This window comes from Budorcas taxicolor, chromosome 10 (assembly GCF_023091745.1).
Source record: "Budorcas taxicolor isolate Tak-1 chromosome 10, Takin1.1, whole genome shotgun sequence".
In the NCBI taxonomy this organism is placed as follows: Eukaryota; Metazoa; Chordata; class Mammalia; order Artiodactyla; family Bovidae; genus Budorcas; species Budorcas taxicolor.
In genome coordinates this window covers 86,490,125-86,507,824 of record NC_068919.1, presented here as the reverse complement: position 1 = coordinate 86,507,824, position 17,700 = coordinate 86,490,125, and positions in this window count along the sequence as shown.

The following is a 17,700-nucleotide window of genomic DNA, read 5'->3' as shown; positions in this document are numbered from 1 at the left end:
AGTCCTGGGTTAAGACTCATTCTGCCACCACCACTGCCAGCAGGGGGAGACCTGCTCCTTGAAATGCTACACTTAGGGGTTTGCAAAAAGGCTTCTTTTTCTTTCTTCCCTCACAGAGTGCCTGCTGCACATTGGAGGTCAGGAACTGCACCTCTGCTCAGCCTTCTCCCAGACCACGTGAGGATTTGAGTTTTCAGTCCTACATAGTGTGCCGCGAAGAGTTAACTTTGTGCTGAGTTTTATTTGAAGATATTTTCAAGTATCCAATCTAGTATATAATTTGCGATATAAGTAATTCTTTAATACTTACTTTAATGAAGTTGAATTTAAAATTAAAGTTATTTAAAATTAATTAAAATAGTATAATAGCAGTGAAAGTATTCAAAAGATCTAATTTCACATCCCAGCTCCTATTGATACCATTTTACAAATGATGGGCATTTCAACATCTTCCCTCACGTAAGACACAGGAAAGAAGATAGGCCATAGTCTCATAAGTCAAAAATTGAATAATTTCTGCTTTATGAAAACTCATTGCTATTCTTATTTTTCCAGTTTTGCTGAGGAGCAGTGAAAACATCACCACAAGGACTGGCATTAGTTCTTGAAACAACACTCGAGAACCATCTTTTTTTTTTTCCTCTTGAACCTCAGTTTGGCCATCTGTAACAGATATCCTGAATCTGGCATTCAGCATTACTGCTGACCACTTCACAGTTTTCTTAGAGGATTTGATGGAATGGCGGTTATGTGTGTGCCCCCAGAGTCCCAGCACCATGGGTCAGTGAGCGGAGAGGAGGGGGATGTTCCAGCCTGTGTGTGGGGACGGGAATCAGCAGGTTCCAGACTGGCAGAGGCAGAGATGAGCGATAGCAGATGTGTATTCCATTTTTCCTCAGGAATCAAGTGCCTAAGCCCCCACCAGCCAGGTTAGTTCTCAGCTCATATTTTTAGGGCTATCTGGAAGAACAGAGACAATAAAAAGAGGTTTGGGTTACAGTCAGGGTGTCAATATACTAGGCATGGGTTTGATTTCAGGGACAGTGGAAACCCCTCCCACAAAGATCCCCGTCTTCTTGCCCAAACCTGAAATTCCTCAAGTATAAGTGCTCAACCTGCAGCTGCTGTAGAACCCAAGACAAATTCTCTCATCATAACTGACACAGAGTGCTATTTCCAGACGCTGTCCTAAGTGACTTGCCCAGATTTACTCCTTTAATCCTCGCACAGTCCTGTGACATGGTTGTGGTATCGTTCTTCTCGTTTTACAGAGGAGGAGACTAAGGTCAAGAGGCCATGTCACTTGCCAAGTTCATGGGTGGTAAGCAGTGGAGCAGGAATCGGATTCTGAGTCCTTGCTTCTGGCCGCTCTGCTAGGCTGCGTATTTGGTGGAAATGGTGCTACCACGCCCTTTCCCACTGTGCTGAGCAGACCAGTGGGGAGCGGAGCTGAAGGCACCAGGTCCAAGCACTTGTGTGGGAAAGGATGCCAGGAGTGGAGACTGGGCACTGTAAAGGCAAAGTCTGCAGAAAACACCTCCAGCTGATCCTTTCTTTCACTCTGCACATGGCAGAGATATTTCTTGTGTGTGACAGGGTATATGCTGATTTCAACCCACACATCTTTCCAAACCACTCAGCAGCTGCCTTTTGCTTGTTTTATCCCCTATCTAGAATCTTCCCGGTGGAAAGGTTTTTAAAGTGTCATCTCCCCTCACTGAAGATGAAGTCTGTGATTTAAACTTACAACTTTTTCTCTGGATGACTCCAAAAGCTGTTCAGTTGTCCTTTTGTGTAGACCCATTTGACTTTAGAAGTTCTCCTTGGCCTTGTATCTTCCCTCCCTTCTGTAAACAGCTTTCCAATCACAACTGAGTTCCCCACCATGGGGTCACCAAAGACAAGAAATACAGGCCAGCACAGCAGAAAGCCAGACAGAGCTGTGGAACCTGACACTCCCATAATAGGAAGCTGGCTAGAGAGACCAAGATAAGAGGCAGCCTCCACATAGACATCAATTACTCTTGAAATTGAACACTTGCTGTGTCTTGTGGGTTGATCTAAACTGGTTTGTATTGTAATTTCTTGGGTACCCATCTCCCCCACTGAGTCTAAGCTCTTTCAGGGCAGGGATTATACTGAATATTTCTCTCCTGCAAAACAAGTTCTTCATAGTAAGCATTCAACCAACTTGACATTGGGGGACCCCAGGTTCCTGAAAAGTTGACAATGGGCTTCCATATCACTGACTGGACTTCAGAGAAGGAAGACCCCACCAACCAGAATGGTGAGGGGTTTCCAGGGCCCCTGGTGCAAGGGTTGAATGGACATGCCCTTTAATTTTATTTTGTTGCTCCACTCTCTCCCACCTCCAGGCCTTTTGCACATGACTATATGTGTCCTATTGAGAAGCTGGAGTGAAAGTAGCTGCCCACAGGTTTTGCTCCACACTTGTGATTCTAGCAAAGAAATTCCAGAACCTCTGTTGCTCGTGCTGCCTCACCTTACCCCATCCCCAGTCTTTGGAGGTTGTGCATTTGCTCAAAAGTGCCCTTGAATCCTCCTCCCTTCACTTTCGATTTGGCTCATGGCTGACTTATTTGGAATCCCACGAAGCACCGTGTAAAGCCTGGTAGTCAGAGATGACGAATGTCATGGCTTCCGTTTGCAGATGCAGAAATGCCCCAGAACTTCCCCACCAGTACTCCCCTTTCCAGCACCAGATAGGCAGGGCTGGTGAAGGCTGAGGTCTTCACCCACGTGGGTGGGCCAGCTTGGCATCAGTCAGCATGTCAACAGGCTAGATAAATCAGGGTGGCACAAGATGTTGGGTTCAAGCCTTGCCCAGTTGTTCATCAGAACTACCTGGTTGATTTTATCTCCAACTGATTACCTGATCCCAGGGTCCAAGATCTTAAATCACAAACTAGAGACAAAAACAAGTAATTTCCTAAAAAGACTTAAACATTAATATCATATTTGTGGGAACAGGGAGTGGACAGATATCCTTTTTTTTTTTTTTAATTTGAGGGAGTGGTCCTTTTGAAATTCATATGAAAAAGATGAGTACTCTTCGACTCCCAAATCTGAAGTGGCATTTAAATTTAAGTCCTTTTCTTAATGTCAGAGACGCTTTCTGACATTCCTTATGCATTCTGCAAAGCTTTATTGGATTTTTCAGTCTATTTTAAAGACTAGGATGTCTGTACCTACAGTGGAGTAAGGCAGCTCATTTGCCTAAAATGTCTGGGAAATCATTGCAAAGAAATTACTGAGAGCATTCTTTTCTGATCTAAAAGAGTATGGTTTATTCACCCAGAACTCGGGTTTCTTTGAGATGTTGAGTGTCCCTGTTAAGACTTAAAGGCTTCTTTTATTCAGTAAAATTTCATCCTAGCTGGAGACATGGGATCCACTGATCTGGAGCCCTTATTGAATTGACAGCATCCACATGCAGAATTTCAGGGCTTTTGGTCCCCTGCTTTGTGGACAGGGATAACAGGATCACCCACAGGACTTACCCACAGGGCAAATCCAAGAAAATTCACTGGCTGTCTTGTGCTAATGGTTAAATGAAAGTCTCCCTCCAGCACTTTCTGACAGGGCCTGGGGACTTTCCCCAGTGTCATCACATTTCGGGAGAGATGGTGGCATCCAGGTGTAGGTGTTCTTGGCCGTCCTTTACCTATTGTCTCCTCATGTCACATATAGCCGAGAGAGCAGATGACAGGTTCATCTGTATTACATGGGGAATTACCAAGTGGTTGCCTGGCAACTCACGCAGCACAATCAACATAGTCTCTGTGGTAGAATGTAGAGTGGGTGACTTTGCCTTTCGCAAATGTCTGTTTGCATATTTCTTTTGGGCTTCTGGAAAAAATAGGTCATGTTTTCCTGGATTTGAGGCTATTAAAATGGACTTCTGTACTGCTTTACAGTACAGAAATTTAGTACTCATTTTAAAGCAGCCTGTTGTTGTCAGAAATGACAACAATCTGATTAAATCATTAATGCAGCAATTGCATCAATTAAATTCAATTCAGTAAGCATCATCCATGTGCCAGCTAATATGCTAAATACTGTCAGGAGTTATAAGGATGAACAGGTATGGTCCTTGTCTCCGGGAATGTGTGCATTTAATCGATGTGTATAAATCATTTGTTTACACATGTGAGACAGCTGAGATGGATATGTAAAAGGAAGGTATTGTTATTTGGAAGAGTTCTTAGTGTTTGATCAAAGGATTTTTCCCTTTTATTTAGATTCCTTCGTTTATAGCTTACAGCTACAATCAGTTCAAAAAGCTGCAATCAGTTTGAAATCACTTTTAAGACAGAGCTCTTACTGGAATCTCAGTAATTAGCAGCTTTTAACCAGCTCTTTTGGAGTCTGACCCCACCAGTGTTGTCAGGAGGACGGTGCTGCCCTCTGTCTGCACCGCCATCTTCCCGTGTGATTGCTGCTGAGGTGTTCACAGCGTGCCCCCACCTCTAGTTTACACATTTCTGTTATAAGGAGCCACTTGCTTTTCTTTGTCTACAGTGCCATCAGCCTCCCTCCACTTAAGGAGGGACTTTGGCATGTTCCAGATCTTGCATTAAGGAGTCTTTGAGCTTGACCCCTTGAGCGAGGTCTTTCCCATCGGGTAGACCATGACTAGAGAGCACCCGGGGTTTGACTAGCCTCGTTCCCTGGAGTTGATTCTCCTGGGGTATTGATTTGGCATCTTTTCTTCCCCAGGAAGCTCCCAGGCCATGGAGTGAAAGATCTGTCAGCTGCAGCCCTGGTGCCCAGCCCAGCACACACTCACTGGCCGCCCCTTCTGAGTGGACTTGGATCCACAGATGAAGGTGGTAGCTTCCATGGGTAGCTGTGTTCTGACACCAGAAATGTACCCCCATCCCCGTGTTTTGTGAACCAACTTGCGTTCCACATCCCAGGCGGGACCTGCAGTTTGCTCATCTCTGCTGCTGAGTTCCCTCAGATGCTTTGCCATTCGTGAGAATTCACTCAGACCCATCTTCACATAGAGCGCCTGACCTTTGCTTCCAGACCCAACGTCAGGCAGAAGGGGACACCAGGAAGGGGACAGAGGGGAGGAGGGGACCGTATGTGACCCGGCACTGTGGAGATGTTTTCCTGATGCTTCCTCATTGCATCCTCTTGGCGGCTTCTATAGCTCTTGGCGGCCCATTCCCCAGGTGAAGCTCAGACGTGTGAACGCCTACTGCTCTAAGGAGCCCTGATGTAGCCTCCTGTTTCCAAGCCCCTTTTCACTTAGGATCAGACCAACCAACATTCACTGTGTGTGTTGTGCCTCCCGAGGGTCCAAGGACACATTAAAGACTAGGACACAGTCTCCGCCCCTGAGGGGTTCACAGCTCAGTGTCTGTAAGTGTGGTAATGAAGATGCTGAACGTGGACAGAAGGCCAGTGAACTCGGGAAGAGGGTGGGGGTCGGGAACAGAGAGAGTCAGTTCAAGATCTGGAAGGTCGGCAGACAAACGGAGGCCTCTCTGTTTACCTTTCAAAATGGGCCTGGAGCAGGGTCCCTTTTAACACCCTTTGATGTTGGGAAATCCTTGACTTCTCTAATCTGTATCATCCATGTTGCAGCCTACCCCACAGGTCTTCTCATTCCAACTTCAGCTGAAACAGCAAAAACCTTTGCCTCGTCTCCTGATCATTTAGAAACCTTTAGCAATCATATCTGCTGCTCTGCCCTAACACAGAAAAGAGCTACTTCTTTTCCTTCCGGCCCTGAACCCTAGGATTCCCCCTTCCTAGGGCCCTCCAGAGAAGGGGGAAGGGAGCAGGGCCATCAGCCAGTGGGAGAATTGCTCTTGGAAGAAGTCTGCTCTGTAAGCACATTTCACGGCATCTTTCCTAAAGATGGGATGTTCGAAGTTGAATGGCACGTAGAGGAGAAGAAAAAAGTGCAGTGTTTCACAGCAGCGCATCAGTAGACTTCACCAGCTTAGGGTGCCAGTGAGGTCACACTGACATCCAGACACAATCTTGCCAGCTCTGAGCCCCTCTTGAAGGTCTGCAGAAGTCCCTGCTTATCTTCTGTCCTGTCAACTCTTCTTCAGTTACTTCTGGAGGCCCCTGAGGCGTCTCCCGAGGAGACAGAGTTAGATCCACTCTGCTGTTCCACTGTGACCTCCCGCTGATGGTCCTACCCTTCACAGCCCCTTGGAAAGGGTACCTAGGGACGTCCCTAATGGTCCAGGGGTTAAGAATCAGCCTGCCAATGCAAGGGACATGGGCTTAATTCCTGGTATGGGAGGATTCTCCGTGCTGTGGGCAACTGAGCCTGTGTGCAGCCCTACTGAAGCCCATGCACTCTAGAGCCCATGCTGTGAAACAGTGGAAGCCACTGCAATAGGAAGCCCACGCATCACAACTAGAGCAAGCCTGCATGCAGCAACAAAGAACCAGCTCAGCCAAAAATAAGATAAACAAGATAAATGAATAATTTAATTTTTTAAAGAAGTGCACCTCATCAGCATGTGTGTCTTCAGTAAGAACACTGTTCTTAGAGTGGTCACTCCTGTTGCCTGGGGATGCCATTCTGTCCTGGGGCCACTACACCACCTAGTTGCCAAAGTGGAGGGCGGGATGGATCTGTAGGGAACTAATGACCTTCTCACTGATCGGTTGCCCTTTACAGCCCGTGTGCCCTAGCAGAACCGCTGGTATCTTTTAGTTGCTCAAAGTCTCACATGATTACTTCTCTCGCCATCTATCATGCTAACTCTTTCCTCACTGGGGCTGGAGACGAGTCTCCAGGCAGGATGGGGGATGACAGCTCCCTTACTCTGACCTTCCTCCCAAGGAGCTCTGCACCCAAACAAAACAACCCACAAAGCAAAAGGAGTAAAACTCAAAACCCTTCTACTTCAATAAAAATAACGAAACTGTGCCCACTGATGCAAACAGATACTAATACTTGGGGTGGAGGTGGGGCGGGGGAGTTGGTGGTGTTCTGTAAGCTCCCTCCCAGAGTTAACAAAAGCCAGGAGTACTGAGGCCTTCTTGTGTAACTTGAAAATAAGGTGAAGACTACCCACCCCATTCTTAAAGGCCCCTCTTGGGATGTAATGCATGAAAGTGGCTATCTCATGGGCAATTGGTGAGGGTGTCATTTACGAGAAATTAGCGGGACTTCCCTGGTGTTCTGGTGGCTAAGACTCTGAGCTCCCCTGGCAGGGGGCCCAGGTTCCAACCCTGGTTGAGAAATTAGATCCCACATGTTGCAACGAAGAGTTTGAATGCTGCAACTAAAGATCCTGCAGGCTTCAATGAAGAGAGAAGATTCCTGCGTGCTGCAACTAAGACCCAATGCAGCCAAATAATTTTTTTAAAGAGAAATTAGCAATGGTGGCTGTCAAAAGGGATTCTTGCTCTACAAGAATTTTGATTGTAGACTGGAATGTTTCTCTAAAACAACAACAACAACAAAAGCCAACCAACACAGAGCAAAACTATTTAGATCCAGGTAATGCTATGGTTTTCCCAGTAGTCATGTATGGACGTGAGAGTTGGACTGTGAAGAAAGCTGAGCACCGAAGAATTGATGCTTTTGAACTGTGGTGTTGGAGAAGACTCTTGAGGGTCCCATGGACTGCAAGGAGATCCAACCAGTCCATTCTGAAGGAGATCAGCCCTGGGTGTTCTTTGGAAGGACTGATGCTAAAGCTGAAACTCCAGTACTTTGGCCACCTCATGCGAAGAGTTGACTCTATGGAAAAGATTCTGATGCTGGGAGGGATTGAGGGCAGGAGGAGGAGGGGACGACAGAGGATGAGATGGCTGGATGGCATCACCGACTCGACGGACGTGAGTCTGAGTGAACTCCGGGAGTTGGTGATGGACAGGGAGGCCTGGCGTGCTGCAGTTCATGGGGTCACAAAGAGTCAGACACAACTGAGCGACTGAACTGAACTGAACTGAATGCAAAAGACAAAGACAGAAGTGGAATTTTCCTGAAAGTACACTTCATGGTATGGTAGACAGAGCTCAGGGAGAGGCATTAAAGATATCAGTCAAATTCAGGCTTTGTCACAACCCATGGTTGGTTCCCTGATTAAATCTCTTTACCTCTCTGGGCTGCTATTTTTCAGTTTTGAAAGGCAGCAATGATAACATCTGCCCTCCTTTCCAGGGTTGTGAGAAGGGGATAAGACAATGTAAGTGAACGTGCTTTACAAGCTGTAAAGCGTTTGTTGTTCTCTAAAGGCAAGCTGGAGGAAGGAAATACAGCGGCCGTCACACATCCGTGTGACTTTCACGAGGCTGGTGGGGTCTTTCCCAGAGTAGCTCTGTGTCCACACATCATGTGTCTTCAGCCCAGATGTGAGGTCTGGACCCAACAGAGTCCATCTCGACACACTGCCTTGTCCTTTTTTTAAGGCCAAGTGGGAAACAGTCCATGTCCCCTCCACTGCTGAGGCCAGTCCTAGGACCAGAAGCAATGGGACTGACTTAGTGCACGTGTGTGCTCACTGACATGCTGAGATCAAGCATCTGCCCCCCCTTCGCCATCAGGGGCCAGCTATCTGAGCCACTTTCCATTTCAGAATCATTGGTGCACTTTCCCCAGCATCATTCTTCATGTCGAGAGCGCTGGTGACTGACGCAGCTTATCTTAAAAGAGTATTTCACTAGTATCTTTGGGATTTGTTTTCCAAGGTAGGGATACTCTTCAGGTTTTGAAGCTGGTACTTTCTTGATCTTGCGGGAAGGATGCTGCATAAGCAGGAAGTAAGTAACACCAGTACCAAGAAAAGCAAAATCCTGCTCTGCTACTTGCAGAACTGGAGTTTTGAGAGCTGGGACCTGCCTGAGGTCAGGAATGGAAGTCAGCAGCTACTTTACACCTTCTTCAAATGGTGAAAGGAACTATAGTATCTGGCTGTTATGGTCTAAATATATTGTAAGTTCAAAACCGAAGTGTTGGGTCTTTCCTGGCAGTCCAGTGGTTAAGATTCTACCTTCCAATGCAGGGGGTACAGGTATGATCCCTGGCCAAGGAGCCAAGATCCCACATGCCTCACGGTCAAAAAACCAAAACGTTAAAAAAAAAAAAAACAGAAGCAATGTGCTTAGTCGCTCAGTCTTGTCTGATTCTTTGTGACCCCATGGACTGTAGCCTACCAGGCTCCTCTGTCCATGAGGATTCTCTGGGCAAGAATACTGGAGTGCATTGCCATGCCCTCCAGGGGATCTTCGCAACCCAGGGATCAAACCCAGGTCTCCCGAATTGGAGGTGGTCTCTGAGCCACCAGGGAAGCCCTCAGAAGCAACAGCATAACAAATTCAATAAAGACTTTTAAATGGTCCCCATTAAAAAAAAATCATAACAAAAATATATGTTCTGTTACTAAGGTTGCTTGTTTAAAAAATCCATCTTTCATGGTTAGCTTTGGCCAACAAGGGTATCTGGGACCAGGAACACATAGGATCTGTATCAAATGGACACAAAATATCACTTCCACACAATACGTTCTTTCCAGAACTGAGAAGAAGCCTCAGTAAGCATGAAATGGCCAATGGTATGCAACAAAGGGCTTCCCTGGTGGTTCAGACGGTAAAGAATCTGCCTGCAATGCAGGAGACCCAGGTTTGATCCTGGGTTGAGAAGATCCCCTGGAGAAGGAAATAGCAATCCACTCCAGTATTCTTGCCTGAGAAATCCATGGACAGAGAGGAGCTTGCTGAGCTACAGTCCATGGGGTTGCAAAGAGTTGGACACAACTGAGCAGCTAACACACATGCAAAAGAGGCAAGTAAAGGCCGACATGGAACTTTGTCACTCTGTTCTTGAAAGAATGATACTATGCGTCCAGTATTTAGTCAACATAATAATGTGTTGCCACTGTTTTCTCCTGGTGGGAGACATGAAATTATGAAGAGGTAGATTTCTGGATCTAAACAGGAAGAGATGCTGTCTGCCCCAGAGGAAGATTCCTCATGTGCTTTAATGAGACAATAAAAAATAAGTAAGCAGCTCTTCTCTACCTATTATTCTAAATCTTCATTGATAAATCACTATACCTCCCATGAACTTACACATTTTTATAAGGTGTTCATTTTAATTTGTTTATACAGACAAGAGCCTCACAAGAATATTTTCCTGAGGCCTGACTTAAAGGTGGCCACTGCCAGGCCAATGGTGTCATGGGTTTCAAAGATACTAGAATATGAAAATAAAAACTTGCATATTTTTCTTCCTGCAGTCCTTGCAAAGTGTCATTGCATCTTAAAATAGCAGAAACGCAATAATTTACTGGCTTAGAAAAGATAGGCATTTCTTTTTCACTTGAGATAGTCCTTCCAGGCTAGCAGGAGGCTCTGCCTGGTCCTTCAGGGATCCAGGTTCCTGTGCATTTTCCTCTATCGTCCCTTAAGGCATCATTCTCACTTGCACGGGCAAAGCCTGGGTCTCAGGCAACTTCTTGTTCTGGTTCAAGGGAAGGGAAAAGAGTGTGCATGGCACACCCACTCTCTTAAGGTCTGGTCAGCTCTTCTGTTCATTTAGTGTTAGCTTAGTCTCATGGTCACACCTAACTGCAAGGGAGGCTGGCAAATGCTGTTCCCAGTTGGGCAGCTTTGAGCCCAGTGGCAAACATATACCTATGAAAGAAGGGGGAAGGGTCTTGATGAAACTCTGGTCGTCTCCATTTCGGGAAGCCACTTGAAGGAATCATGACAGTTGCTAGCTTGTCCCAGAGACACCTAAGAAAGTGTTTGTCACCTGGAGGTTGACATGTTTGACCACAGCACAGCCTTTGTAGGGCCATTCAGTCAAGTCCTCCTTGAACTCTCGCCAGTCTCCTTGATGGATAAGTTTATGAGCTCCCTTTTGGTCTAGACTGTGGTAGGGACCTGTGGCTTTTTGTCATCTGGAGTCCTCTCCCCTGGTCTTTGTGGTTTTCCTCTTAGGAACCCTTTCTTTTCCATCTTTGGTGTCCTGCATGCAGAGTTGACTGTGCTCTCAGATCCAGAGGTGGGCATATGACCACGGCCTGGCCAGCTAGGCCTGCACATTCTCTGGCCATGGTGTTTTGCTTGGTGACAGACTCTTGACCAAATCAGAGCCAAGAAAATACAATGACACTTTTGCAAGGCCTGCAGGAAGAAAAACGCTTCCCCCTTTTCCCCTCCACAAATCTCCAGCCCGGGAAGATGGAGCACTGGAGCACTGGTAGCCATCTGGGCCCTCTGAGAATTCCAAAACTGGAGAAGAGCAGAATTCAGAACCAAGTCCTGGTGACATTGTTTGAGTCTCTGGTTCAAGCTGGGCCTGAGCCAGCAAGGTGCCTAAATCCCTGGTCTTCTCAGTTACAAGTGACAGCATCCACCCCTTACCCTTGTTAAGTCATCTAGAGTTGCATCTGACAGACATCCATGTAGATTTGGCCTCTTTTGTCCTGGAGTGAAAGTTCCCTTGATGTATGTGTGGCCAGCTTTCCCCTGGATCTCCTTAGCTGTGTAGTCATTGAGTGAGAGCTACTCCTAGCCAGGAATGATTTTACCCTCGAGGACATTTGGTGGTATCCAGAGGCAGTCTTGATTGGCATGATCGGGGAGGAGTGGGGAGGGGATGCTACTGATGTCTTGTGGATGGAAGCCAAGCATGGTCCTAAATATCTCACAAAGCACAGGATTTCCCCCACAACAAAGAATTATCCAGCCCAAATACCGTTAGTGCTGAAGTTGAAAAGCCCCGCTAACCCCATGCTGTCCCTTGGACTGCAAGGAGATCCAACCAGTCTAATCCTAAAGGAAATCAACCCTGAATACTCATTGGAAGGACTGATGCTGAAGCTGAAGGTCCAATACTTTGGCCACCTGATGTGAAGAGCTGATTCATTGGAAAAGACCCTGATGCTGGGAAAGATGGAAGGCAGGAGGAGAAGGGGATGACAGAGGATGAGATGGTTGGATGGCATCACCGACTTGATGGACATGAGTTTGAGCAAACTCTGGGAGGTAGTGAAGGACATGGAAGCCTGGCGTGCTGCAGTGCATGGGGTCTCAAAGAGTCAGACACGACTGAGCAGTTGAACAACAACAACAAAAAAAAAAACCCTAAGCAGCGCTCAGCACTCTGGAGTTACCACCCAGTTCGAACATTCTCTGAGGAACTGAGGCTCCCAGAAGGGCTGTGTTCTCACCAGGGAAGGGCTCATTCAGAGATTCTCCTGGGCTTGTCAGCTCCAGGCAAAGTGACAGCAATTTGTTCATGATGAAGTTCTTCGGGAAACTGATCCAAGAGTGTCGCCACTGCCTGGTGGAGGGTTGTGACTGCCTCTTGGCACCAGGGCTCGAGAAAGAGAGAGAAATGGGTGGCCTGGTGACAAATGGGATTTTATTTAGGGCCTAGCATCTTTTAGAGAACATTAGGAACCCTCGGTCCTACAGACTGTGAAAAATTAGGTTTGTTTAGGTCCTGAAATATTACTGACATCATCAGCATGAAAAGCACTTTTCTCTGAAATATTGAGAACCAGAGTTGCTACTCCCTGCAGCCTCTGTGCTGGGGACGGCAGGCTTTTTTAGAAGTGCTGACTGTGGAAGGGCCCTGCTTTCCAGGCTTCTCAGCCCCACTTGCATTCCAGCCTAACGCCTCTGCTCAGCTGGGTCCTCACTGGGAGCTGGAACCTTCTTGGTGTGTGTCTGACCCCAGCAGGGACATTCCACAGGCTTGTGAGCTGAAGACCCTGGACTCTCCGACTGCAGAGCCCCAGCTTATGCCTGGTCCTGGTGTTGGATCTCCAAGGCCCTTCTTTTCAGAGCCCAACTCCTAAAGAAGGAACGAAGGTTTAGTCCCAAGCTTGGTGCAAGGACAGTGAAAGAGAGGAGACGCACAGGCAGCCTTCCCCCCACCCCCCCCAATAATACCAAGACTCTGAAAGGACTGTTCAGACCATGGCTCCAACATCCTCGGGGAGTTTTTATTTCTTTAGCAGAACTTTCTCCACTGGTGCTCACTTCTGTCTTTGCTCAGGCCCCTCCCCCACTTAGTTCAAGTGTGAAAACCGAGCTTTTGGAAAAACAGCTCTCGTTCCCAGACAAGGCTTGTCCTCCCAGGAACCGTCCCGCCAACCTCATCCCTCGCCCCCCCATCCCGGGGTGAAGTCGGACCATGGCGGGGTGAAGAGTTCACAGGGTGTGGGTGTTTTGCACTGGGACAAGGAGTCCTTTTTTTCTCCCCTGTCCTTGGTGTCATTTCCAGACAGATAGGAAGGAAACAGGAGTAAACAGTCCTCGGCTCTGGACAAAAGCTGAGACAGCTTTTTCTTCAGGAACTTCCCTGTGGGTCAGTCAAGGCTGTGCCCCTGGCCGGGTGATGCACACAGGTGGAAATATAAGACCCAACTTGCCTTCAAACCCTTGAGCTCAGCAAAACCAGTCCCTGAATGTGGGATGTGATCAAAGGGCAACTCAGTTTGTGCCTCTCACCGTCTGCTTGAACTTTTTGCTTTTGGCCATGCTGCACCGCTTTGTGGGATCTTAGCTCGGGGCTGAGTGAGAGTGTGGCATCCTAACCACTGGACCACCTGGGAATCCCTGCCACTTGAACTTTTCAGCAAAGGAAGCAATTCCCCGCTTCACCCACCCCCGCCCCCCACATGAAAGCCCAGCTGACCCCACACCTCTTCTGCCAGGCTCAGGTATGGCCCTCCTATGTCACAAAGCCCAGGATCGATCTAGAGGTCTAAAGCAACTGGTTATAGATATGACATGATGCATTCCTCTTCCTTCAGAGACCTACCTGCCTCCTGCTCCAAGGGCTGGAGTTGGGGTGCCGGCCTTCAGGGACTCGGCTGTGGGAGTTCTCCATCTGTTTTCTCACCTGACAGCCTCCGCTCCCACCTGCTGGCAGCTTGCAGGGTCTAAGGGAGAGAGGCGAATGGTGGCGGGCAGAAGGGAGGGGATGGAAGAATAGGACAATTTTTCTCTTTTTTTTCTTAAGAAACTTTTTCAAAAATATTCATTTTTTGGTTGTGCTGGATCTTCTCTTGTTTCAGAGCACAAGCTCTGAGCTTGCAGGCATCAGTATCTGTGGGGCACGGCTTAGCTGCTCCGGAGCATGTGGGGTCCTCCCAGACCAGGGATCGAACCTGCGTCTCCTGCACTGGCAGGTGGATGCTTCACCACTAAGCCACCAGGGAATCCCCTGTAGTTATTCCATGATTGCAGAACTGCCAGCTCTCTGAGCCTGGCAGATGGCGAACGCTGTTTCCCAGGGAGTCCCTTGGGTGCTCCATAGGTTTCCATCTCTGAGGTTCCCAACCTGCACCTCTGGTTCGGGTAACGGCCAGTGACATCCATCTTCAGCTTCAAGAATCCAGCAGCCCCCTCCGCCTTCTTCCTGCCCATTAGGAGGCGCTCAGTTCAGTTCAGTCACTCAGTCGTGTCCGACTCTTTGCGACCCCATGAATTGCAGCACGCCAGACCTCCCTGTCCATCACCAAATCCCAGAGTTCACTCAAACTCACGTCAATCGAGTTGGTGATGCCATCAAGCCATCTCATCCTCTGTCGTCCCCTTCTCCTCCTGCCCCCAATCCCTCCCAGCATCAGAGTCTTTTCCAATGAGTCAACTCTTCGCATGAGGTGGCCAAAGTACTGGAGTTTCAGCTTTAGCATCAGTCCTTCCAATGAACACCTAAGACTGATCTCCTTTAGAATGGACTGGTTGGATCTCCTATCAGTCCATGGGACTCTCAAGAGTCTTCTCCAACACCACAGTTCAAAAGCATCAATTCTTCGGCGCTCAGCTTTCTTCGCAGTCCAACTCTCACATCCATACATGACTACTGGAAAAACCATAGCCTTGACTAGACGGACCTTTGTTCGCAAAGTAATGTCTCTGCTTTTGAATATGCTGTCTAGGTTGGTCATAACTTTCCTTCCAAGGAGTAAGTGTCTTTTAATTTCATGGCTGCAGTCACCATCTGCAGTGATTTTGGAGCCCCCCAAAATAAAGTCTGACACTGTTTTCACTGTTTCCCCATCTATTTCCCATGAAATGATGGGACCAGATGCCATGATCTTCCTTTTCTGAATGTTGAGCTTTAAACCAACTTTTTCACTCTCCTCTTTCACTTTCATCAAGAGGCTTTTTAGTTCCTCTTCACTTTCTGCCATAAGGGTGGTGTCATCTGCATATCTGAGGTTATTGATATTTCTCCCGGCAATCTTGATTCCAGCATGTGCTTCATCCACCCTGGCATTTCGAATGATGTACTCTGCATATAAGTTAAACAAGCAGGGTGACAATATACAGCCTTGACATACTTCTTTCTTCATTTGGAACCAGTCTGTTGTTCAATAACACTTCTAACTGTTGCTTCTTGACCTGCATGCATATTTCTCAGGAGGCAGGTCAGATGGTCTGGTATTCCCATCTCTTTCAGAATTTTCCACAGTTTATTATGATCCACACAGTCAAAGGCTTTGGCATAGTCAATTAAGCAGAAATAGATGTTTTTCCAGAACTCTCTTGCTTTTTCGATAATCCAGTGGATGTTGGCAATTTGATCTCTGGTTCCTCTGCCTCTCCTAAAACCAGCTTGAACATCTGGAAGTTCACGGTTCACGTATTGCTGAAGCCTGCTACAGGACCTCAAATGATGCCTCACTGAGCCTCTCTCTCCAGAGGCCCATGGGGAAGCACTCACAGGGCCCCTGCCCAATCCAGGGCAGCCACTCCTCTTGTGGGCTCTGCGATCACATGAGAATTCCTGGGGATTCCCTGGTGGCTCAATGGTGAAGCCAGTGCAGGAGATGCAGGTTCGATCCCTGGTCTGGGAGGATCCCACATGCCGCACAGGCCTGTGGGGGCCCCCGGCTCTGAATGGCCTATGGAACCTACACCAGGAGACTTAAGATCAAGGCGGTAGGGTCCCCAACTCCACTGGGGTGGAGCGTTCAACATAGCTTTACTCTCTCAATTTCTATGTCCAGATCCTTCTCTTCCCTCACTCTACTTTGTAATTTTTATTTTTTGGCTGCACTGCATGGCTTGTGGGATCTTTGTTCCCTGACCAGGGATTGAACCCGTGCCCTTGGCAGTGAAAGCTCTGAGTCCTAACTGCTGGACTACCAGGAAGGTCACTCCTTTTTATACTCTTGACCGTAGGGGAGGCCCAAATGCTGTGCAACCGCTTTCCCATTGTTTCCTCATGAATACTATACATGGGGGTGTGTCTCAGGCTGAGTTTGCCATCTGATGTCCTGAGAGCCAGCCTCCAGGATGGCCCCAGTTATCCTCATCTCCTGATAGTCACCCCTTGTGTGATCTCCTTCCACCCTGAACAGGGCTGACCCTTGTACCCAGTACATACCTACAGAAATGAAGGTATGTGACTTGCAAGGTTAGGTCATTGCTGTGGGCCAACTGTGTACCCCAGAAGGATATACTGAAGCCCTAATCCTGCCCTGTACTTGTGAATATGACCTTATTTGGGAGTAGGATCTTTACAGATGCAATTAAAGGTTGTAATGGATTAGCTCAGGCCCTAAATCCAATGAGTAGTATTAAAAAAAATGCAGCTCATTCTGTTTCAGGTTATACTGCGGCTCCAATACAATAGATATATCAGTATTAGCTATCTATTGCTGTTTAACAGATTACTCCAATACTTAGTGGCTTCAAACTATATTAAACATCTCTCATCTCACAATTTCTGTAGGCCAGGGACTGCGGAAAGGTTTAACTGGATGTTCTGGCTCCAGGCTTCTTAGGAGGTAGCAGTCAGATGTCCCTGAGGGCTGCAGTCATCTGAAAGCTTGACTGAGGCTATAGTATCTGCTTCTGAGGAGGCTCATTCACATGGTGCCAAGTTGGTGCTGGATGTTGACAGGAGGCTGCGGATCCTTGCCATGTGGACCTCCCATCGGTCTGCCTGGGTAGCCTCATGGCACGGCAGCTGGCTTCCCGCAGGACGAGCGGTCCGAGGGAGAGCAAGGGGTAGGTCGTGATGGCTCTTACGACCGTGTTTGTTTCTTTGAGCTGCCATAACAAAGTACCGCAAATAGGGCACGGACTGGTTCAGAGCACCAGAGTTTCTGCAGATGCCTGGAGGCACGGACTTGAATCCTGCCGGGACACTGTTTTTTTGCATAATGTTGTCTCTCTGGAAAGACGGGGCCCGAAGTTACGGGATCTCATGTGTGCCCTGCCAGCTTGGTTAAGTCACTCCCTTTGGGTATCTTTTGAACCATGACAGGTGAGCTGCTCCGTCTGAACCAGCACAAGCCTAAGGATGAGAAGGCTGGCCCTCACCTTCATCCTAGCCCTTCTCTTTTTATTTATTAATTTTTGCCCGTGCCGGGTCTTCATCGCTGCTCTGCCTTTCTCTAGTTGCGGAGAGCAGGGGCTGCTGTCTAGTGGTAGTGCTCGGGCTTCTTTTGTTGTGGAACATGGGCTCCCAGGCTCTAAAGCTCAAGCTCACTAGTTGTGGCACACAGGCTTAGTTGTTCCAAGGCACGTGGGATCTTCCCCAATCAGGGATCGAACCCGTGTCTCCTGCATTGGCAGGTGGATTCTTTACCCCTGAGCCATGAGGGAAGCCCCATCCTAGCCCTTCTTCGCAGTGGTTTCTAACGAGGTCAAATTAGAATTTGCCACCTACAGAAATCTTCCAGGCTGGCTCCTCCCAAGGTCAAATTGTACGCCATACAG